This window comes from Mauremys reevesii, linkage group 14, assembly GCF_016161935.1.
Source record: "Mauremys reevesii isolate NIE-2019 linkage group 14, ASM1616193v1, whole genome shotgun sequence".
Classification (NCBI taxonomy): Eukaryota; Metazoa; Chordata; order Testudines; family Geoemydidae; genus Mauremys; species Mauremys reevesii.
In genome coordinates, this window is record NC_052636.1 from 2,781,640 (window position 1) to 2,804,273 (window position 22,634).

At 50.6% G+C, this 22,634-nt stretch overlaps 1 protein-coding gene across 1 annotated transcript in view; it reads right to left on the reverse strand.

The window, feature by feature from the left end:
* Window positions 1-22,634, reverse strand: part of LOC120381455 (zinc finger protein 271-like) — a gene marked incomplete at both ends in the record, with an annotated part of 75,324 nt that overhangs the window by 40,652 nt on the left and 12,038 nt on the right. The window lies entirely within an intron of this gene.

A 22,634-nucleotide genomic window follows, 5' to 3' on the forward strand; every position in this document is an offset into this window, starting at 1 on the left:
CGGGCAGCCCAGAGCTGTTTGAATCCCGGCATGCAGCCGCTGTTTGCCCCCTCTCCGGACCTCTGCCCCAACTGCCCCCCAGGACCCCACCCCCTATCTAAATGCTGCTGCTCCTTGTCCCCCGATTGCTCCCTCCCAAGACCCCTGCTCGAACTGCCAGTTGGGACCACAGCCCCCCACTAAGTCTCCCTTCTCCGCGTCCCCAACGGCCCCCTCCAACTCTCCCCCAGGAACCCACCCCCTACCTGTCCCCTGGGACTCCCATGCCTATCCAACTGCTGCCTGTCCCTTGACTGCCCCCAGGAACTCCCTACCCTTCTCCAACCCCAGCCCCTTACCGTGCCACTCAGACCAGCGTGTCTGGTTCCATGCAGCTCCAGACACATTGCTGCCATGCTCCCCCGTGGAGCCCACAGCCCCCGCCCCCAGCACCTGCCTTCCAGATTTGAACACCTCAAAATTCAGGAGTGCTCAAGCTCAGTTTGGGCAGCTGTTACGTCATTTCTCCCAAATTAAATATACTGATCCGCTGTAACTTGCTGTAGAAAAAGCAGGATAAAATTGAGCAAGAAATGCTTATTAGCACTGGAATTGCTATTTTCAACAGCCATTGCCTTTTTGTTTGTTTCAGGAAGACAGTGATATTGCATAGGCAAATTCCCCAGAGAAAGAAAGAGTGGAACAAAAGAATAATAAAGGCACCTCAACTTTTCCTCATTTATGGAGGACAGTTTTATAATATGCATCCAGATCTCCTCCAATCACACAAGCTGAAAATTGTTCCACTTTACTGCAGCTCTGTAACCATATGGGAACCAATCCTGTCTGTGTTCTGTGCACATCCAAAATTACTGCTGAATGACCTGCCCTGGGAGCGTTACCAGTGACCCAGGGCTGGGGAGGCAGGAGGTGTAGGGGGGGGGAGGCACTGGTGTGGGGGAGCCCAGTGCTGGGGCATCAGCAGGGTGCGGGGAGGGCACTGGTGGGGAGGAAAGGGGGAAGCCCAGCGCTGGGGCAGCAGGGGGTGTGGGTCAGTGGGGGGAGAGCCCAGGATTGGGGCAGCAGGGGGGTACAGGGGGGAGCCCAGGGCTGGGACTGGGGGCAGCCAAATTTTATTTTGCTTGGGGCAGCAAAAAACCTAGAGCCGGCCCTGCCGGGTTCCCCCAGCCGCCGGAGCCCCGGGCCCTTTAATTTGACCCTGAGGGCTCCCAGCCACCTCTTCAGCTGGGAGCCCCCGGTTGATTTAAAATAAAGTATCACCTCCCCATCCCCAACCTTCCTTTTTGGCCCACAGCTGTTTTGGTGGGACAGCGCTGGGGAAGGAGGGTTTGTTTCTGCAGGGCTGGACGGCCCTGGGGTGGGGTGTTGCTGCGGGGCCGGGAGGTTTTGGCCCTCGGCTGTTTTCTTTGGAGGAATGTGGCCCTTGCCGCTTTACGAGTTGTGCAGGCCTGCTCTAATGGTCTCTTCTGGCCATAAAGTCAACTAATTTCTGAAAAACTGAGTGTAGCAGTGGGAGCAGCGTCTGATGTTTCCCTGTGTAGCCGGCTTGCTGCCTAGAACGAACGCTCCTTGAGTGGGGTGATCCACAGGGAGTAGCTCAAACCTGCAAAGTGCCTGGCCAGGGGCAGGACATTAGCCAGCAAGGGAGGGGTGCGGCAGTGACATCACAAAGGCCTTTGGCAGGACCTCAGCCTATTGGTCCAAGGTGGTGGGGAGGTGGTGACCTCACAGAGAGATGCTGACATCAGCCAGGCAGGACAGGGGCGAGGGGCCAGGGAAACCTCAGAGACCCCTGTGGCTTTGCTCCAGCAAGTCTCCTTCTCCAGGTCTCTCTTTGAGGACTGAGAGAGTATTCGGGTTCACGGACGTGAGCGCCAGGAGGAACCTCTTTCAAGTTTTCTCCTTCCCTTTTCCTGATTTTACTAGAAAACAGCCGTCCCTGTTTAGAAGGTAAGAGCCTCCTGGAGGTTTGAAACCTGTTCAGTCTGATCCATCTGGTGACAGTTGAATTCTAGGCATGGAAAACACGAGCTTAAAGAGGCAGAATTTTATTTCGCACCTGGGATTTTGTCCCTTAGAATCACCGGGGACATTAGGGTTTCTCCTTTTTGTTTCACATTTTCCCCCATCCATCCATCCCTCCTTTCGCTTCGTCTCTTGCTTATTTTGTTCTTTCTCCTGTTCCCCTCCCAACACCAGGAGGGAGGGTGTGTGTGTGTGTGTGTGCATGCGTGCGTGCGTGTGTGTGTGTGTGTGTGTTGCGGGGGAGGGCTCTGCAGCTCCCACTGTGGGAGGTCCACCCAAAACTGTGGGGCTGAAATAGTGCTCAGGCAGTCAGGGCCGGATTAACCTTCTGTGGGTCCCAGCACCAAACATATTTGTAGGCCCCTATGTAGTCACTGTGGGCTCCGAGTGTGAGCCTGGTGGGGCAGTGCCATTGGTGCCATAGCCTACCCGGTACTGAACCTCAGAGACATTTTTCATTTTGATCACACACCCCTACATGACTATATGCATTGCCATACACAGCTCCCTCAGCCCCCGGTTTTCTTATTGAGCTGTACACCCATGTGGGTTTACTAGTGTCCACAGTGAGCAGAACTTTCATAGTGATCAAGGAAACTCCCCACAGATTTATCTCCTTCCTCATTCAGACCTTGTCTAGCCATGTCTCCAGTACCCCCCGTGTCACCAGTCACGGCATGTGGTCCTAGTCTCAGCTCAGTTCTAAAGCCAGCAGACACCTGATCAGTTCTGACAGATCCCTCCCTCAGCCTGCCATGTGAGCCAGCCACCTGCAAACACCATCTCCCCAAAGTCAGGACTTAGCCCTTGGGAATCTGAAGCCACCAGCCTCTCTCCCTCTGCTCCCATCTACATGCTAGTCTGCTACCTGGTCACCACCACCTCTCCCCATACTTGTTTCCTTTCTACTTTGGAAATGCTCCCACCCAACTGGAAGCTCCCTCTGCCAGCCTGACCTGCTCCCTCTTTCCCTGCTCCCCCTGACATTCCTGTCCTACTGGTGACCTCTGTTCCTTGAGGTGAACTCCAGTGTCTTTAGCTGCTCTAGCTTAATGGCCCCAGTAGTCACAGAGCCACCTGCAGCTTCTCTGGCTACAGCCATGGGGCCAGTTCCCAGAGGCCAGCCTTAGCCAGCTGCAGCTACTAGCCGCAGGAGGGGTGGCAATGCCAGGGCTGAGCCTGCTTGAACCTTGCAATGGCTGCACTAGGGACTCTAAATCCTCAGCCCTGGCCCTAGGCAACTGCAGACTCTGGAGTTAGGCACTTCCCTCCTCTAGGCCATGGCTTTAAATACCCGAGATTCCATCACCTGCAGCAGAGGCCACCAAATCCCACGCCCCCCTCAGCCAGCACCTAGTTGTGCAGAAAGTGCAGCCTGAGTGATTTTGGAGGCTGGGGTGGCAGGAGGTTCCCGTCCCTGAGCAGCAGCTCTGCAACAAGCTCACGTGCTTCCCAGTTGGGACATTAGCCGTTACTGACAAGGCTTGTCTGTGATCTTTTTTTTATCTCATTGTTAGGTGTGAGAAGTATGAACTGTTCAATAGGTTCCATTAGTTGGTTAATAAGATGTTTATGAAGTAAATCACTGGCTTTAAAATAAGATCCAATCTGGAGCATATGAACTATTGACCCCTGGACTCCAGCTCTGAGAGGGGACTTGTTTACCATCAGGGGACAGGCTCAAACCAGTCCAAACCGGTTTTTCCCGCCAAAACCAGCCCTCAGCGTTCCATCTCCTCAGCGCTTTTCCCGCCACAGAAGTGATATAAGGACGTGCTCAGCGCCTGCGCGGGGCCGTCCCCCCCCAGCGACGGCCCCTCCACGGTCGGGTCTTCCCAGCGCTCCCGAGCCGGAGAGCGACGAGCCCCCTCGGTCCCGCCGTGAGACTGAGGAACAGGAGGCCTGTCACCCCCATTCCTGCCGTCCTGCATCCCTGGTGTCCAGCCTCCCACGGAGCCCCCGGGGAGTGAGAGACCCCGGGGGGGGGGGCACTGGGGCTGGGCAGGAAAGTGACTCTGCCCCGGGGCACCCGGGAGAAGCCTCAGAGCTGCCTCAGCCCCAGTGGGATTTGGGGGGCAGAGACTGGGGTCTGGTGGGGGGATCCCCTGTGGTGTGGGGGGAGATGGGGGGTGTCAGGCAGGGAGGAGAAGCTGGAGTTGTGGGGGTCAGTGGGACGCGGGGGTTGAACTGTCTCTGTGCAGCCAGGAAATTCCCGGGGGGGGAGTGGCGGGCGGGCAAAGGGGGGGAGGTGAGGTAATTGGATCCTGGCCCTGTATGTGCCACTTGCCTCTCGCCCCTGATACAAATTCTCTCTAGTTCTGCCCCTTTTCTCGCTCAGTGTCTCACACGGGGCTATAAAATCTGGGGCGATTTTCCCCCTTTCCCCTCCAATGATCAGCTCTCCCGTCTCCCCGATTTCCCCCGTTCTCCCCATGAGTCTCAAACGTCAGTTTAAAATCTTCTCTAGTGAGGGGCATTTTCCCACCCATTTGATCTGCAGCGATTTGTCCTTGTTTAGGTGGGAAATTGTTGCCCTGAGTCATTCCCCAGCACATGGCTGCCCCTGGAGTGGGGGTGGGATGGCTCAGTGGTTGGAGCACTGGCCTGCTAAACCCAGGGCTGGGAGCTGACTCCTTGCGGGGGCCATTTGGGGATTTAGTTGGGGATTGGTCCTGCTTTGAGCAGGGGGTTGGACTAGAAACCTCCTGAGGTCCCTTCCAGCCCTGATAGTCTATGAGATGCCGGGTCTCTGCCAGGGCAGGGAAGGGAGGCGCACGTGTCCCCCATGGGGACTGCCCAGACCCCCGTTTCCCAATCCCAGTTGCTGCCCCCTAACTACCAACACAGTTGCCCCCAACCATCAGTTGCCAGTCACCCGCCCGTCCCCCACTGCTGCCCCTTTCCCTCATCCAGGGACCTTCCAGCTCCCCCTCCCCCTCCCTTTTAATCAGCTCCTCAAAGGGCTCCCTGCTGCCCATGGGAATGGTGGGGGTGGGGGGAACCATCACTTTGTGTTTATGTATTGGACAGTCGTATAAAATCCAGTCCAACAGTCCCCCTTTTCCACTAGATCGTTAACAACAATATAAAATCCCCTCAGATCTTGGTGTTTTTCTCTCATGTTATCAAATACGCAGTTTGTGACACATTTTCTGTGCAAATCTCAAAGATTCATATAAACTAGGTCATATAAAATAACCTAAACGTTTGCCCCACTGCTCTCTAGTTGTCTATTTCTAACTGAATATGCGCTGAGATTTCCCCCTGTCTCTCTAATTATAAAATACCAAGAAAATCTCAGATTTACACCTTTTCTCAGATTCTTGAACCTGGATATAAAATATTTGCAAATGTTGCCCATTTCCTCTTTATTCATTTATCAAATATTGATGTGAAACACTCAGATTTTGCCTCCTATCAACAACTGATATAAAATCCCTCTGATTTTCCACTTGTGTCTCTATAATTTGCAAAATGGATCCAAAATCTCTCAGATTTCCACCCTTTCTCTTTCATTTCTGAACGTTGCTCTCAAAGCTCAGGTTTTGCCTCTTTCTATCTCATTATCAAATGTCAGTTAAAAATCCTCTCAGGTTTGGGGCTATTCCCCGTGTTTCTAAATCCCAGCAACTTCTTCCTTCGAGGGAACCTGTTGCCCTGAGTTCTTCTCCATCCTGGAGGTCGCAGGGGGTTAAATTGCCCAGAGATCATCTTTCCCGTCTTCTTTGAGAATCATTTGTTCCCTCCTTTACCTCTGTTAAAATGTTTGCCGAAGAAAGAGACCAGCCAGATATTTAATACCCATCAAAGCCAGAGGCCTCCCCCTGTTTGGGGATCAGTGGTTCCCAGCAGGTAACGGGAGAGTTGGCTGGACCCTTTTCTTTTCTCCAGCTGCCACGGGATGAGGAGGTCACTCTGAGTGCAGTCTGGGTCCAGAAGTATCCCAAACCCCATGGCAAATGGCCTCTGTGAGGGGTTTCTTCCTGCAGTGCTAAGATGCAGCCACCTCTGGGGTGGATCCAGGCTGGCCATTATTTCCTAGTGACAGGCCATGGACATTTCTTACCTATTTTGTCCCTCCAGGCCTTCCATACTCCAGTTCAAGAGACATCCCCCGGGGCTCCCTCTGCCTGTGTGACTGGCCAGCAGGGGGCGGTGGTCACTTTCTATCCACTTCTCAGGCACTGTGAGGTAACAGTGTTGCTGGGTGGGGGTGGGGCTGTGGGGAGATAGCAGCTGAAGGGGATTGTGGTGGGGAGGCCTCGGGGGGGCTGGGCAGGGGGTACCCGAGTGAGGTTGGTGGGTTCTGGAGATTTGGGGTTTCAGGGGGTGGTTGTGATGTGCCCAGCCCTGAGGCTGTGGGTCCTGGAGGTGGGTATTGCTGGGGGCCTGGTGGCTGCAGAACAGCCGGGGTGGGCGTCTCTTGGGGAGGCGGGACAGGGGGTTAGAGGGAGCCTGGTGCTGTGCCAGGGGCTCTGTCTGGGCTTCCCCCGCAGACTCCTGGGATCGCTGCCGTGCCCAGTGCACAGAGTGTGTGTCGGAGAATCCCCGGCGCTAGGCCAGGGGGTGCCCCTGTAAAGCATCAGGGGATCCCGCAGGGGGGCGGAGGGGGTCCCAGGCAAAGGGCAGGGCAGATCCTGCTGGTGGGGGGGGAGTCCTAGGCAGTCAGTGAGGGACTGAGTTCCCAGTGGGGGTCCCTTTTGGGGGGTCTCTGGCTGTTGGGGTCTCTTGGTGGGGGGAACCCTTTGGGATTCCCAACCTGGCAATGAAGGTCTGGTGGGGGTTCTCTGGCAGGTGAGGCTCTGAGGGGTATCTGAGGTCCCTGGCCAGGGACTCTGGGGGCTGGGTCCCAGGAATATCTGGGGTGGGGCTGGCTGGGGCTCTGGGGCTGCTCCTGACCTCGCTTCTTCTCCTGATTAGCTTATGCCAGAATCCTGGCTCCAAGCACTGCCCGACATTCCCCGGCCAGGCCCAGTCACTGTGATAACTTTCTAGCCACTTATCAGACACTGTGAGGTGAAATCACAGATTTTTGCTCTTCTCCCCTCTTGAAAACTGCAGGAACTTCCAGTTCCATTGTCCTAGATTGTCCAGTCCATTGTCCAGTCCTTGTCCTGGATCTGTGGGGTGAGGGAGGTGGGAAGGGGGTCAGCACTGCCACACAATGGTCTCTTCCACAGCGTTCTGGACTCATTCTTTCTGAACTCTGGTTTCATTGAGACCATTGTTAATCCAGAGTCACTGTATGGAAAGACAAGGAGTGACTCCGGATGGACAGTGGGGCAAATGAGATCAGCAATTCTCCCTGTGAGGAGGGGCTCTCGTTAGCTGCTCTCCCAGAGAGCTAAAGGAGGAAGCTGCTCAAACGCTCTGTCCCTCTCTGCTCAGGATACTGGGGTTCAGCTTCCTGGGTCAGACGCTGCAGCCTCCATTGTGATCTGGGAGACCAGGCTTAGTAGCGGCTGCTCCCCCAGTGGGGTTCTGTGCTGGGAAGTGACCTGAATTAAAGCTGCTTCTCTGCCTGGCCCAGGGGATGACTTTCTCCAGCTGGTCCTAGCCCCCTAGGGCAGCCCTGGGCCCTATTAATACTAAATTCTGAGCCAGAGTCTCCAGGTAACTGACAGACCTTAGGGAAAGTGCTGGGGACTGGCAAGAAAGTGACTCTGCACAAACAGCCCCTCCTCATTTCTCCTCCCAGTAGCAATTGCCAGGAGAAAATCCAGCCATGGGAGAGCAAAGCCCCCAGGAATGGGACTGTCCCAGCCAGAGGGGCAGGGAGAGAGGACGGGAAGGAGAGACTGAAAGGGGCAGTAGTAGAAATGAGGGGGGAGAGATTTCCAGTTCTCTAGTCCACCCAGATACATGTATTGCTGCATCCCTGGGCAGAACCACCTTCCAGTGGACAAAACAAGGATCAGACAGAGGAAAAGCCAGTTCCTGACTCCATATTCCCCCTGCTGGGGTGTGGCTGCCGTGGGGTCAGTGTCCGAGGGAATCCCCCACAGTGACTCCTTTGGTTCTGCTCTTTTCTAGCCTTGTGTTCAGAGACTTTGTTACGGGGTGAGGGGAGGGAGAAGGGAGGTTAAAAATGTGTCTGGGATTAGCCTGGCAGGAGGGGCCAGATCTACATTGTAATAAACAGATTGAGCATTTCCCAGCATGGCAGGATCTAGGGTGTCTGTCTGCAGGGAAGGGGCCTGGGGGAATTCTGATGTGAAATTAACTAAAACCGGTTCTGAAATGCTCACAACTGCCCTTCTCCCCCAGACAGGTTGCAGAATGGCGTCCATGTTTTGCTCCAGCTCATCCCAGCCTGGCGTGGGACAGAGAAGAGAAATGGCTGCAGTGGAGCCAACTCAGGTAGAGATTATCGGGGGGTTGCTGGTGGGTTCCTGCTGGAGGAGAGGGAGAGCAAATACACCGGAGATGGGAAGGTTTGCACAGTCTGGTTTGGAGGTTGGAGCGGGGCAGGAAATTCACAGCGTGGGGAAAGGAGGAGGCCAGGGTGTGGCAAACCTGCTGGGAGTTATTTAATAAGTGGCCTAGATTCTAGGAACAGACCCAGGAGGTTCGGAGGCGGAAATGCCCTAATTTGTGAAGAAAGAAAATAGCCCACCTCCATGGAGCTAGTCAAACTGACCAGACTCCCAGTGCTGGAGCCTGAGCTCACTAACCAGCGGCTGCTGTGAGATATGAAAGGGGCACCCATGAGTCAGGCTTATTGGAGCTGCCTCTCCCTTCATATCTCGCTCCTCACAATGAGGAGGTTATTGGGCTTCCTACCAGGAGTTTTCCTGAACCCTGCTAGGGGCTCCATCTCCTGTATCAGTCGGTGGCTAGTAGGTGTGTGATGGATCTGCTGGGAGAGACAAGGGGCTCTCTTCGGCCCGTCACCCTGGTATTTGCTGGATACGCTGAGCGGGGTGGGGGTGGGACTCTGTTGACTGCGATCCACCCAGAGCTTCCATTTGATTTGCTCCTCTCTGCCACAAATGGTGGGGCTGTGAGTGGGGAAAGAGGTCCTGAGTGTTGGACTCTTGCTCTTTCAGGGGCCGGTGACCTTCGAAGAGGTGGCTGTGCATTTCACCAGGGAAGAGTGGGCTCTGATGGACCCCGCTCAGAGAGCCCTCTACTGGGATGTCATGCAGGAGAACTATGAGAATGTGACTTCGCTGGGTAAGGGTTCCTGTTCCCTCTGTTCTTTCAAATGATACCTCACAAGCCATACTGTGTACAAAATTGATCATAATTTTCTAGAAGAGTGAACACAGGGGTGTAGACAGATACAGTGTCTGTGTGTGTGTGTGTGTGTGTTCCCAGCAGATATGTGGGTATTTCAATCCCTCACAAACATAGTGTTTGGCATCTTCAAGGACCTGGGGAACTGGTCCTGGGAATTCACTGGTTTACCAAGTGTGACACTGTATGGAATTGTGAGACATTTTGGTATTAATAATAAAATAATAATATAATCTGATAAAATTGCAATGAATCGTGCTAGTTATGCCATGTAAGGTGTCAGTGAAAATGTTATGATTTGCCAAGTATGATAATTTTGTTTCTATGTTTGTATCACCTTTGTATTGTGAGTTATAGATATGTAGGGTATATCTGTATTTCCAGACTTGTGCAGTGTTTCTGGGTGACACCCCCAGATATATTGGCATCAGCACTGCCCCCTGTTTGATGGCCCATTGAGAGTCATCAGCTGTATAATGAGCCCATGGAAAGGACCAAGGGGATACACCTATTGAGTCAGCAAGACATGCCGGGTATGCCTGTGTAATGAGAACTTCAAGGCTTTTCCATGCCACGTGCTGTGAATCTTGTATTTGGGACACAGGAAGTACAAGCCACACGGCAAAAGGAATGTAAAGGGCAGCTGCATCATCTCCATTTTGTCTTCATTCCCCCTTCCTACCTCTGGAGCAACTCCTCTACAAACTGAACCCTGGAACAAAGGACTGAATAACCCATCCAAGCTGTGGATGTGTTCCAGACAGACTTTCAAGCCAGCAACTCACCAATACTGCTAAGAACCTGATATATCCATTTTGGAATGTATCTGACTGCTTTCCCATTTAACTTCTTTCTGTCTTTCTTTCGTTTAAACCTTTAGTTTAGATGCTAAAGGATTGTCTGGAAGGATGGAATTTTGGGTAATATCCAAACCTATACTGACCTGGTGATGTGGCTGTGACCCTTTGGGGTCAGAGGAACACTTTGTTTATGTGAGCAGAGTTTTTAAATAACCTCTCACTGTACTGGACCTCGCTGCTGATTAGGAGCCAGAGAACTGGGATGGAATAAAGGGGGCCGTGTGATTTCTTTTTTCAGCTTCTCGATAACCCAGTTGGTGACTGGTCAGTGAGTTTAACTTCAGTGTTAACCAGCAGTTCTGGGAGCATCTGCTCTCCCTTTTTCAGCCTGCCCTAACTTTGGCATTTTCAGTGAGAACTGCCCCTGGCCCACCAGGCCACACTAAGCACTGAAGTTAAATTAATAGAATGTTTGTTTTTTTATGACCAAGTCTTATGAAATCAACTGAACTCCTTTGTTTTCTTTCATCTGAGCAGGGTTTCTAGTTTTCCAGCGTGATGTGATCTCCCAGCTGGAACAAGGGGAAGAGCCATGGGTCCCAGACCTCCAGGGTGCAGAGGAAAGAGAGATCCTGAGAACTCCCTGCACAGGTGAGGAAACATTAAACCACCTCAGAATCTGTAAGTGCCTGAAGGAAACATCTGGAATGCCTAACAAAGCCCTTGGGAGGTCTCTCAGTTCATTATTGTCCCTAGCAGGGGTCGTATCATCAGGGTAAATATAGTTCATGGCTTCCTATAGATCCTAGCAGACACCAGGCAGTAGCTTCCTCCCTTCCCCCTGCGTATTTGGATGGGATGTGAAGGCTGAATTCATCCCCCTCCTCTCTCCTATTTGGGGGAAGAGTTTGGGGGAGTTCAGCTCCTGATTTTTATTTGACCTGTCTTCAGCACTTGTTTTTGTTTGGTCTTCCCCTTTCCATCCCTGTTTGAGGTTTCTGTCTCTGTCACAGCAGGTGATGCAATGGCATGTGAGAAAGAGGAGCAGAATTCTCAGCCTGAAAATGTTGAGCCAGTGGGTAAAAACAGAACATTATCGCAAAGATCAAAAAGGAATGTGTCCAGGAGTCATGAGCAGGGAAAATCCTGGGAGATTCAGCACAGACCAAAAACAGATGAAGGAAACCAGCCAGGGAAGAAAGTGGATAAATTTATTTCCTCTTGGGGAACTCAGAAGGTCCTCATGGAAACCACAACACAGCAGGATATCCTCAGCCGAAAGAGAAAAAATACATGCAGTGAGTGTGGGAAAAGCTTCACTCAAAGATCAGCCCTTTCTGTTCATCAGAGAATCCACGCAGGGGAAAGGCCCTTTGAATGCTGTGAGTGTGGGAAATGCTTCACTAGCAGCTCAAACCTTTCTCAACATCAGAGAATCCACACAGGAGAGAGGCCCTTTGAATGCCGTGAGTGTGGGAAATGCTTCACTAGCAGCTCAGACCTTTCTAAACATCAGAGAATCCACACAGGGGAAAGGCCCTTTGAATGCCATGAGTGTGGGAAAAGCTTCACTAGCAGCTCAGACCTTTCTAAACATCAGAGAATCCACACAGGGGAGAGGCCCTTTGAATGCAGTGAGTGTGGGAAAAGCTTCACTCAAAGATCAGCCCTTTCTAAACATCAGAGAATCCACACAGGGGAGAGGCCCTTTGAATGCTGTGAGTGTGGGAAAAGCTTCACTAGCAGCTCAGCCCTTTCTGTACATCAGAGAATCCACACAGGGGACAGGCCCTATGAATGCACTGAGTGCGGGAAAACCTTCAATCGCAGTTCGCACCTTATTAGGCATCAAACAATCCACGGAGGAGAGAGGCCCTATGAATGCCGTGAGTGTGGAAAATGCTTCACTAGCAGCTCAAACCTTAGATTTAATTTACCCTGGTTCCTCAACTGTTGCTACAGCTCTAGTACCCATCAATCCAAAGACTGAGAGAAATGGAGAGTTCCAACCATTGTCCTTTTAGTATCTTATTGTTCCTCTCTGTTTTTTGTGCTGGCCTTTCTATTCTATCATTTTCTGCCTTTGTTTAGTGGTAACAGTTGGTTTCCATCACTCACGTTTATTTGTTTAAATCTCTATCCGTTGTTAAATAAATTTTTTTGCTTGTTCGATAACTGTACTCAGGTGCTGTGTGAGATACAGTAGCAATGGTCCACAGTAAAACTAGTAACCTGGGATACTTGGGGAAGAGAGGATCTGGGATTTCACCGAGTATCTGGTGATCCGGGCTGGACCCCAGAGGGGGACACATTGAAGTAACTCAGGGGTTAGGGTGGCTGCTGTAGCTCAGAGGAGGGTGCTTGAGTTCCAGCAGGCTGGTGAGTTTGGTCACTAACATCCAGCTGCCAAATGCAAAACTCCCTCTTCCTTGTGGCAGGTGGCAACAAGGAGACTCACAGCCCTCAGCACCCTGAGAGGGTCACAATGTGTCTCTATGTTGATCCACCTGTCAAATTCACACAGGGAAAGCGCCCGATAGCACAAAACTGCCCTATGAAATCATGGAACATGTGCTCTTCGCTCTGTGAAAGCATGTAAAGAATCCAAGCGCTGGAGGACAGGGTTTGGGTCCAGAGCGACCTAGACAAATTGGAGGATTGGGCCAAAAGAAATCTGAGGAGGTTCAACAAGGAGAAGTGCAGAGTCCTGCACTTAGGAGGAAGAATCCCAGGCACTGCCACAGACTGGGGACTGACTGAGTGAGGGGGGTTTCATAGCAGCCTTCAACTACCTGAAAGAGCAGCAGTGTGGGCTTTCTCCTGGCCACTTTTGCTGGGCTGGGCAGGCGTCCTGGAGGCCTTTCTAGAAGAGAATTGGGAACTGAGTTAGAAAAACCAATGTGAAAACCAGAACCTCAGGTTTAGACTCATTTATTTATAATATTAAATCTTCAATTCTAGTGTCACAGTCAATACAATTGCTTCAGCCTGATAGTTGCCCAAAGGAAACTTAACGTCTCTCCAAGGGGAGTGGAGAGAAAACACTTTTCAGAGTCCAAGAGAGACAAGGCGGGTGAGGGTAAGAGCTTGCAGAGGACCAACCTCTGTTGGTGAAAGAGCTGTGGAGATAACCCAACACCCTTCTTCAGTTCTGTGTAGCCTGGAAGGTCGTCTCCTCCATAACCAGCAGTTAGAACATAAGAACAGCCACACTGAGTCAGACCAGTTCATCTCACCCATTCTCCCGAAAGTGGCCAATGCCCGGCACCCCAGAGGACCCCTGGGACCAACATGGATACACCACCACCACAAACAAGGTTAAAAGTCAATGCACGGGGAAGAAGGATCTTGTGTTTCATTCCTTATGTCCTAGTCCCATCATGTGGCCATTTCCTTTTCTTCCTTTCTGTTAAAAGCTTTGGTGTTTTGCACAGAAACATTATTTCCCCAGGAGAGACCCAGGAGTGGGGGCTGCATTCCTGTACCAAACAGTCACTGGAAGGGGGCAGACAGAGGCCTTTAGGATGAGGCGTCCGTCACTGTCAAAAGATCATCTCCCTCCTGCAGGTCACTGGCAGCCTGAATTTGTTCCTTATCCTCCCAGAGTCTGGGGGTTGGAATCAGCACTACCCAGCCCCTCCGTATGTAGCAGGAACAAACACAAACCTGGTCTTTAAAACAAGCTGTCCCCTTCCTTCTCAGGAAAGATTTTTCTATGATTGAAGTTGAGCTTCAGTTCCGCTCTCCTAGGGCTGGGGCTGGTGTGGGGCCAGCTCCCAATGAGCTCTATTTTCACCTTTGCCCCCTTTCAGTCACACTGGGATGGTAACTCTGCTCCCAGCTGTCAGGCAGCTTCCAGCCCATCCACCCTACTCACTACCTCTGTGGTCATGTGTCACTCCTCTGCCAGCACACAGAGTCTGCAGGAAAGCTACTCTTGCCAGATGCATTGGTGGTATAGTGGTGTGTGTAGGTGCTTTCCAAGCAGTTGATCTGGGTTTGATTCCCAGCCAATGCAATAATGGCTTTTCTCTTTTGTTGTTTCCTCATCTGGAAGTGGTTTCATTTCAGTCACATTGTGTTACAATCACATTATCTATAGAATGAGACAATAAATGCGTCAAAGTCCAGCAGGTCATGCAGGTGCTGTGGTATGGCCCCTTTCTGAGGGCCTGGAACACCCATTGCACATCTTCCTCTCTCCACTATTGAACAGCAGAGCTAATTTTGATTCCCTTAGGAGTCCATCTAGAGGCTGCTAAGCTGAATTCATGTTGGCCCAGTAGCCAGCACTGGGGCTCCCCTACTAAGAGCTAAAATCACTAAAAGAGCTGAACTTACTGAGCTGAGATCACTGAGTGCTGTATTAACTAGTGGGGGAGCCTGAAGATCTCTTGCTAAGCGGCTGGCAGAGTTGAGCAGTTGACAGCGTGTTGGAGCAGCCCATGGAACAGAGCGGAGTGGAGCAGTTTGCGGGGATGGCTGGAGCAGCTCACGGGTCGGCTGGAGGAGCGGCACAGCTGGTGGAGTGGAGCTGGTTGTGGCGAAGGCTGCAGCAGAACTCCACGGAGAGGTGGAGCAGTTGGCCCTGGCCCATGTAAGGTGCCCCTTAACACCCTCTGTGTGTCTCCCCACTCCATCTCCACCCGTGCTGGGGGGTAAAACTGCAGATAATCTTTTGAACTCGAGGGGTGGCACTGACCAGAGACTTTCGGGTTGTTGGACTTTGGGGTGAATGGACTTAAGACCCTAAGGGGGAAAGGACATTGCCAAACATACTTGGAGGTGGGTTTTTGTTGCTTATGGTTTGTGTTATAATCCTATTTGTGGTGTTTCTCCAATGTGATGCCGCATTGTTTCCCTCCTTTATTAAAAGGATTTTGCTACACTCAGATGCCGTGCTTGCGAGAGGGGAAGTATTGCCTCCTAGAGGCACCCGGGGGGTGGTATGTAATTGTCCCAGGTCACTGGGTGGGGGCTCGAGCTGGTTTTGCATTGTGTTATTGAAACGGAATCCCTGGATACTGAACCCAGCCCTTGATGCTGCCAACTCAGAGGGGCAGAAGGGTTACATTTATATTAAACACCTACTATACATAATAAAATAAATCTGACAGAAACAAAACCTAGGAAAAGTTTATTCTTTCTGCGTCTTATTTAAAGTTTTACAGTAATCTCTTGCTTCAGAATGCCTCAGGGGTCACCCATACTGTTTGCAATAGGATTCAGCATGTGGCTTGGCAGCTGACTCTTTACTGATTCCTGAACAGCTGGTAGCTCAATATTAATCTGAGATAGAGCCTATATGCAGAAGCACAACTCTGTATATATAGGGAGGGGGGGATTATTGACCTTTGTGTATATGTAATAGTTTTTGGTGTTTGTAAGACAAGGTATAATAATGAACTGTGGAAAAGTTCCTGTTTGGTGTGAGAGATGTTACCTATACCTAAATGCACTCCTTCCCCACTCCCAGCCCTATGCATGCTGGCTTGGGAATATCACTACTGTAGTGTCAGCTTTTAAGAGAGCTTCACATGCAGAGCCGTCACTAGGGATTTTTGCACACAAGGCAAGGAACAGAGGCAGCATGTCTGGCTCTTCCCTATTGGAGGGAAGGATCCACCAACAAATTTCTGCAAAAGAGCCGTATGTGCCGCCCCTCTCCATTGATCACAACCAGTGGCAATTCGGCAACGGGTCCCCCAGTCCCTCTCAGAGGGAAGGACTTGCTGCTGAATTGCCGCTGAAGGAGAGACTTTCTGAGCCCCTCACTTTCCGTGCCCGAGGCAAGTGCCTCACTCACCTTGCCCTCGTTACGGCAATGTTCACATGCACCACGTCTAGTATTATGGTAAGTTAAAACAAGCTACAGTACATTGGGACATTAATGCTCTATTACAGTGTTTGCATTAGCATATAACACTGAACAGACTAGTTAGGGCCAGCTTTAGGAAGTTTGGGGCCCACCCAATTCAAACATTTTCGGCGGGGCCCCAGCAGGGATGACTTAAAAAAAAAAAAAGGTTAAAGAAAAAGCCTTTCCTTTCTTAGCAACCGGTTCCCTATAAAAAGTTCTGATTTAAGGGATGTGCCAGAGTATGTATTTTTGGTACCAATAGGGTTACCATATGTCCATATTTAAAAATTCCTCCCGGACAGCAGTTGACGACCCAAAAAGTCTGACCTGGCTGGGAAGATGCGGCTCTAGGGTAAACCTACAGTCAGTTATTTTTTAAAATGTTGGGACTGAACTAGAACTGAGCTCCCGGTCCCAGGTGTGGGTACCCGCCACTCCCTGGGAGTGTGCTAGGGTGACCACATGTCCCGATTTTATAGAGACAGTCCCAATTTTGGGGTGATTTTCTTATATAGGATCCTAGTAACCTCCACTCCCTCCTTTATTAAAAGGATTTTGCTACATTTGGACTCTGTGCTTGTGAGTGGGGAAGTATTGCCTCCTAGAGGCGCCCAGGGGGGGTGGTATGTAATTGTCCCAGGTCACTGGGTCAGGGCTCGAGCCGGTTTTGCATTGTGTTATTGAAACGGAACCCCTGGATACTGAACCCGGCCCTTGATGCTGCCAACTCAGAGGGGCAGAAGGGTTACACCCCATCCGGATTTTTCACACTTGCTGTCTGGTCACCCTAGGGTGTGCACATGTGTGGGTACCAGCTGCTCTCTTCTCCCATCATTGAAGCAGGTGTGCAGGGTTAGTGCCCAGGGAATTGCAGGGCACCAGGGGACATGGGGCTGGCTGCAGGCAGGGCAAGGGGTGCAGCAATGGCTGGAGACAGGGGTGGGTGGGGTGGGCTGGCTGGCTTCAAGCAGGGCCATAGGGGGGTGCGGCAGGGGTTGGCTGGAGATAGGGCAGGGGGTGCGGGTACAGGGGGTACAGACCACCCGGTATGGTAAGTGCTCCCTCCTCCTCCTCCCTCCCCCACCAGGGGCTCCCCTGCTTCCACAGCCCTGGCCATGTACACAGCTGCCGGAGCCCTGGGGGAGCGGCGGGGCTCCAGTGGCTATTTAAAGGACTGGGGCGATAGAAGCAACGGGAGCCACGGACTTTTAAAGTAGCCCACAGATCCCCACAGCCCTACCCCAGGGCTCCAGCAGTGTGGCTGTGGTGGCAATTTAAAGGGCCCCCAGGCCCTTTAAATTGTCCCCTGGAGAAGCCGGGCCACCCTGGTACAGTGCACTGACTCTTGCCAATACACCGAACCGGGGCTTGGGCACGGGACCCTCTTAGGGGCAGGGCCCGATTCAGGGGAATTGGTTGAATTGCCCTAAAGCCGGCTCTGCCAGTATATCCAGGACATTACTAGCACACTTTTCCCCCACCAATACCTAGTAGTTGCACTGTCATCTCCCATAGCTACTTAAGTTGCAGCTTTATTGTTAAAACTAAATTGGGAAGAAAGACGACTGATTCAGAACTTGTTTAATGGTTACTTTATTGCTAAAGGGTGTAGTGGGGTGTAGACTTGGAGAGATGAAGGTTTCTATGATGTAGGCAAGATCAAGTATTTTATCCAAAACCAGAATACGAATGGTGCTGGTCTTCTTGGTGTCTGACCTTGAACTATTGTCAAAAGTTTGAGGGTGACTCTTCTCCTTCCTCATATTTTGGTTGAGGATTCCATTGATAAAGGGATTGGCCTCAAATACCTGGTTGTAGGACTCTTCCACGGTGTAGTTTTCATCTTGGGTTGCCCGGTCCTAATTATATTAAAGCATGTACTTTAGTCTTTGTAATTATCTGTTATAACTCGGTAGCTTTTATGAAGGCAGGAGTAAAATAAAAGTAGCTGCAATAGTTTCATACTTAACTAACACTGAAAATGTACATAATTTAAATCAGACTCCTAATCTTAATTTTTGCTTAATAAATAAATCCATAAGAAAACTATGTTGGGAAACTGCTATAGGGAAGTGCACTTCTCCTATATAGGTCATAAGGGATCCTATCTGTCTGAAACTGGCTGCTATTTCTTTCTTTGATCTGCAGAATGACTGATGCTTTTCAGACATCAGTTGTGGGTACAGAAGGGTTTCATTGCATCTTCTCTCTTGGCACCAGCTACTGTTCTCCCTTCTTGTTGTATTGATAGTGGGTGGGTGTGTCTCACCTTTCTTTAAAATCACATATGCTAGGGACAGTCTTGTCCTCTTCTCCTCTCCTGATGTCACTGTAGATGCAGGCAGTGCAAAGTGTACTACAGTCATATAGTATCTCAAATGCAAAGCTGCATTTCAATGATCTGAGGTTTGAAGAACAATGTGGAACTCGCTGTTTTACGGGATGGCTCCATTTCATTCCTGTAGTAACATAACTGGTGATAGGAAAGCAGGGAGAGAGAGAGGTGTGTGCTCTGCAAGGCTGCTGGCAGAGAAGTGAAAATTTACATACTTCTAAATTTAATCCAGAGGCTCTCAGGTTTTTCTGCAGTTTCATACCGGAGCTCTGAGCAGTCATACTGCTCTCTTACATACAACGCAACTCCCCCACCTTTTCTGCCCTGCCTGTCCTTCCTGAACAGTTTATATCCATCCATGACAGTACTCCAATCATGTGAGTTATCCCACCAAGTCTCTGTTATTCCAATTACATCATAATTCCCTGACTGTGCCAGGACTTCTAGTTCTCCCTGCTTGTTCCCCAGGCTTCTTGCATTTGTGTATAGGCACTTAAGATAACTCGCTGATTGTCCCGCTTTCTCGGTCTGAGACAGGAGTCCTCCCCTCTTGCAGTCTCCTGCTTGTGCTTCCTCCCGGTATCCCACTTCCCCACTTACCTCGGGGCTTTGGTCTCCTTCCCCCAGTGAACCTAGTTTAAAGCCCTCCCCACTAGGTTAGCCAGCCTGCTTGCAAAGATGCTCTTCCCTCTCTTCGTGAGGTGGAGCCCGTCTCTGCCTAGCAATCCTTCTTCTTGGAAGACCATCCCATTGTCAAAGAATCCAAACCCTTCTCTCCAACACCATCTGCGTAGTCATTTGTTAAAGGTAATAATTGGAGATATACCAATCTCCTAGAACAGGAAGGGACCTTGAAAGGTCATCTAGTCCAGCCCCCTGCCTTCACTAGCAGGACCAATTTTTGCCCCAGATCCCAAAGTGGCCTCCTCAAGGATTGAACTCACAACCCTGGGTTTAGCAGGCTAATGCTCAAACCACTGAGCTATCCCTCCCCCCTGTTTAGAAGGCTCTTACCTTCTAAACAGGGACGTCTGTTTTCTAGTAAAATCACTACAAGGGAAGGAGAAAACTCAAAAGAGGTTCCTCCTGACGCTCACGTCCGTGAACCTGAATACTCTCTCAGTCCTCAAAGAGAGACCTGGAGAAGGAGACTTGCTGAAGCAAAGCCACAGGGGTCTCTGAGGTTTCCCTGGCCCCTCGCCCCTCTCCTGCCCTGGCTGATGTCAGCATCTCTCTGTGAGGTCACCACCTCCCCACCACTTTTCACCAATAGTCTGAGGTCCTGCAAAAGGCCTTTGTGATGTCACTGCCGCACCCCTCCCTTGCTGTGCTAATGTCCTGCCCCTGGCCAGGCACTTTGGAGGTTTGAGCTACTCCCTGTGGATCACCCCACTCAAGGAGCATTCGTTCTAGGCAGCAAGCTGACTAGACAGGAAAACATCAGACGCTGCTCCCAATGCTACACTCAGTTTTTCAGAAATTAGTCGACTTTATGGCCAGAAGAGACCATTAGAGCATCTAATCTGACCCCCTGCATATCACAGGCCTCCTGTATGACACAAGAGCTACTTTGGGGGCAAACACATTCCAGAAAGGCATCTAGTCTTCATGAAATGACATCAGGAGATGGCGAATCCACCACTTTCCTTGGTAGCTTGTTCCTGTGGTCAATTATCCTCGCTGTTGAATATTTGTGCCTTTGTTGTAATATGAATTTGTCTCTTTTCACCTTCCAGCCATTGGGTCTTGTTAGGCCTTTCTCTGCTAGATTCAAGAGCCCTTTAATACCCAATCTTTTATCTCCATTAATGCACTTCAACACTTCAGTGAAGTCACCTTTCAATCTTCTTTTGATAAGCTGGACAGGTTGAGCTCTTTCAATAGCTCACTAGAAGGTATTTTTCTGCAGCCCTCAGGACATTTGGTGGCTCTTTGCTGCCCCAGCTCCAGTTTCACAACATCTTTTTCAAATGAGGACACCAAAACTGGAGGCAGTATTCCAGTATCAGTCTCACTGATGCCATGTCACCTCCTGTGACGTTACTGACATAATCTGTAACTGTACAGATCACCATTGCAACCGCTGTTCTATATTTGCAGACAATATTGTAGAAAGGTTGTCGTGTAAGGGGTCTATGGAGAGGTTCTGATTGGCTGATTATAATGATGCTATCTCTAGATGTGTATCATTTTTGTAGTTGATGTTATAAGTATTGGCTCTGTTCTGTCCATATTTCAAACTTGTGCTCTGCTTCTGGGGAACACCCCAGATAAGTTGGTGTCAGTTCTGCCTAGCCTGCTTGATGGCCCATTAAAGACCATCAGCTACACAATCGACCCACTGAGAGAAGGCAGATACGCCTTGTGACTCAGCAAGATCTGCAGGGACCTGCCTATGGACGAACTCTAAGGTTTTTCTATGCCACGTGCTGGATAGAGTGTCCTTGGGACAAAGAAAGCAAAGACCACATGGCAAGAGACTAGAAAAGGCTGATGCCTCGTCTCCATCTTGTCTTCAGTCCTGCTTCATACCTCTGGAGGGACTTTGCTACAAACTGAAGCTCTAGACAAAGGACTGAATGACCCATCCCAGTGGGGGATGTACTCCAGAGACTTGATTTGAACCTGCAGTTTATTCCATCACTGCTACAAGCCTGAACCAAGAACTTTCCCATTACTGTATGTGAAGGGTTAAAATCCATGTGCATTTTATATAACAACCTGGTCTATGGATTGTGGCAGCTCTTTTCCAGACCCGAAGTCCAGACTATGGTCTAGCCCACTATGACTCTTTTGATGGTTTAAATTACACTCACAGGCACTGAGGATAGAGTTACTGAAAGTTTGGGAGTGAGGAGCTGATAGGTCAGTGGTCCAGTCCCCTCACAGATGACCCCGACCTTCTGGGGTCTCAGCTCTCACACCAAATGCTCATTGTGGCTGCCAGAATCTGTGGACAGCTCGTTTAGTTTACGCCGAGGGTTGAGTCCTGCTTCGTGCACCGTGTGTGAGAATGAAAATCCTAAACCGCCCTTTGAAATAACGAATGCAGCAGGACGTGTTATTGTCCCTGCCCCAGAGCAGACAGACTGATGGAGAAATGCCATTGAGACCAGGGTAATACTCCACTGCTGTTCTACCTTTTTTACTTGCTACACTCCCTTCCAGCCTTATGGGGTATCAGAGCCCGGTACTGAGCCTGAGCCGAGATATCTACACTGCAAATTTACCACCCCACAGCCCAAGCCCCGGGAGCCTGAGCTGGTATGGGGCAGCCCTGGGTGTTTCATTGCAGTGTGGACATAAGCCTATTGTGTTTCATTTCTTAGATTCTGCTGCCATCGTGTGGCCATTTCCTTCCCCTCCTTTCTGTCCAAAGCGCAGAGCCCAGTTCCTCCAGGGGGAGAAGGACGTCTTTCTTCTTTCCTTCCTCAACAGCCCCCTTCCCTGGGGAGCCCTTTGCTGGGGTCTGGGTGGGGAACAGCCATTTCTGAGGATTAATTTCACACCATATTGGGTGTTGATATATAGATTTTACAGCCAGACTAGATCAGTAGGTACCTCTGCTCTGACCTGATTCAGAACAGAGTCCAGAGAATTTTACCCAGTGACTCCTACATCCACCCCAAGATCTTCTGGCTGAACGAGGAGGGTTCATTCAGAAAGTCATCGTGTTTGGGTGTAAAGGTGTGAAATGATGGGGAAATTGGCCCCTCTTTCAAGTTTAAATGTTGTAACTTCTACATCTAGACCGGGGTGGCCAACCTGAGCCTGAGAAGGAGCCACAATTTCCCAGCGTAACTGCCAAACGTGCACCTTTGTATGCAACTACTGAGTCAATTGTGAGCCTTCCCATCATTGTCCTTTGCTCTTAACCCTGAGGCTATTGCCCCATCATTGGGGCCATTTCCCGCCTCTCTTTCATACAGAAGCACAATTTTCTTTGCACAGACACAGGAACAGCAAGATCTTTCTCTGTCCCTTGTGCAAAGCAGGAGGCCAAATTCCATGGAAACAATGGACAAGCAGGGGGCTCTGGGCACATCCAGCCCTGGCCGTGAGATGTTCCCTCCCCTCTTTCTTTATGCTGCTGCTGCTATTTCATGGATTGTCTGGGATGGGGAAAAAGCTGAGTTCACTCCAGGTGGAGGGGGAAAGAACCCTGAAAATCTCAGGACCCAACCCTGCTACCAGGATCACTGAGGTGCTGGGAATCTGCCTGGGAAAGGGACTGTGTGAATTGTCAAGTTGGGGAATGAATAACAATCTACAAGATCCACCTCATTAAGCACTGACACAGGCTAATCCTGCTTCCGATAGAAGGGAAACTGGGAGCCATTCTTTGCTGTTCAGCCATGGAAATAGTGACCCAATT